Consider the following 1,862-nt stretch of genomic DNA (forward strand, 5'->3'; position numbering starts at 1 on the left):
AGTTCAGATGTCTCAGTTGATGGCCAGATTATCAAATTCATTTCCCTTAAAACAGTTTGTACATTATGTCCTCTTCCCCTAACTCTTTCTCCTACTTTCCTCATATCAGTTTACACATGCAACAGCTACCATCTTATCTTGTTCAGGTCGTCTGGAGAGACTTTACAGTCCAATAAAGTACTCTAAACAGTTTTAAAACAGAAATCAAGCACTGACATGTTTTGCTTCCTTATCTTCTCAAACAACATTTTATTGTCCCACTAAATTATGTCTGACTCTTTTTTTTTGCATTATCCCAGATTCATTAACTCGGCCAAAAAATCGATCTCTGCCAAACTTTGTCAAGGTCTTGAGCTTAACTTCACATTTTTGGAACAGACTTTACAAAACACAAAAGCTTGCAGCATTTGAATTAGTGCCAATTGTTGTCAAAGCTTTTAAAATGAAAATTCCCTTTTGAGAACTTTATCAAGAACCAAACCTCAAATTTTTTAAACCTTGTAAGAACTGTAATTTACAAAATTAAAACAACCTCTTTTTCACGTGTAATGATTTGTATCCAAGTTATAATTCCCGTATGTTTATCGACACGTTCTTTATCTTAGATAGCATCCTAGTGATTCAAAAGTAACCTATTAAATTACACTGCACTTTACATCTCAAGACTGTCCCAAATTCAAATTCCAGTGCTTTTGGAAAGCAGATTTGCTTTAATATTTAATTCATCTCTTCATAAGAAACCCCTTTTGACCCATTGGAACCACCTAGACCTTGTGTTCATGTCTTTTGGTTTTCCTAGAATATTTCTGAATTTCAAGTAATTTTTTTTCTCTCAGAATTTTAGAATACAAACTCGTATGTATTAATCCCAATCAGCTTGGAAGCTGATGATGAGGGTTGTTCCCTACTAGTCTGCAAGGGGGTGGTACAAGAGTTGGTTCATCTCAAATAAAGGCAAGCTCTGTTTTATCTTTACAATACCTTCAAATTACGATTTTTGCCAGAAATCTCAACTCAAACCTTATACTCAAAACTTTGGAATATTTGAATAAACTTTTCCTTTAATCTAATATGGGGCTTTTGACTCTAAAATGCTGAACTACACACACAAAAGACAATTCAGGGAAGAAAACACATTAAAGCTCACATACAAATGCTTCATTGCACACAAACAAACACATAGATAAAGGTATGTACCGATACTCCTATAATATTGAACTTAACTCTAAACGAATCTTCGAGTAGCAGTGGGGGAAATAAAGGGATCTTGAAGGCTCCACCTATAGGGACCTTCAAACTGAGGAAAGCTCACATTTTCTCTGCTGCTGCTTGTTAATTTCTCATTAACCCCCTAGGGGTACCCCCTCTCTCTCTCTCTCTCTCTCTTCAGCACAAACAGCTCTTGTAACTTAGATTAATTCATTTTTTTTTAAGTTACAGAAAATTCAGTAGCGGACTATCTACCTCCCTTAAAACATATTATAAGTGCTCAATTCTGTCCCGATTAAAAGTTCTGGCTGGTGGGGAGCTCTCTCCTTTACCTTGAGTCCATTTAACCCAATCAGAAACATATTGGATAATTTCAGGACCGTAATGGACATACATATAAGCATTTGGGGTTCCCTTCAAAGGGGGAACCTGGGGTTTCTTTGATGCCATATTTCCCATTTTTACTTAATAATATACACAAAAAAAAACACGGAAATTACTTACTTTTCACCTCCAGGGGATTTGAACCCCTGGGAATACCAATACTACTTTTCACCTCCAGGGGACTCAAACCCCTGGGAATACTACTACTAATTTACACTAAATTACTGGCCAAATTAATCTCCCAAATATTTAAATAGATGCCTTACCCT

The sequence above is a fragment of the Cetorhinus maximus genome, chromosome 19, assembly GCF_964194155.1.
Source record: "Cetorhinus maximus chromosome 19, sCetMax3.hap1.1, whole genome shotgun sequence".
NCBI classification, from domain to species: domain Eukaryota; kingdom Metazoa; phylum Chordata; class Chondrichthyes; order Lamniformes; family Cetorhinidae; genus Cetorhinus; species Cetorhinus maximus.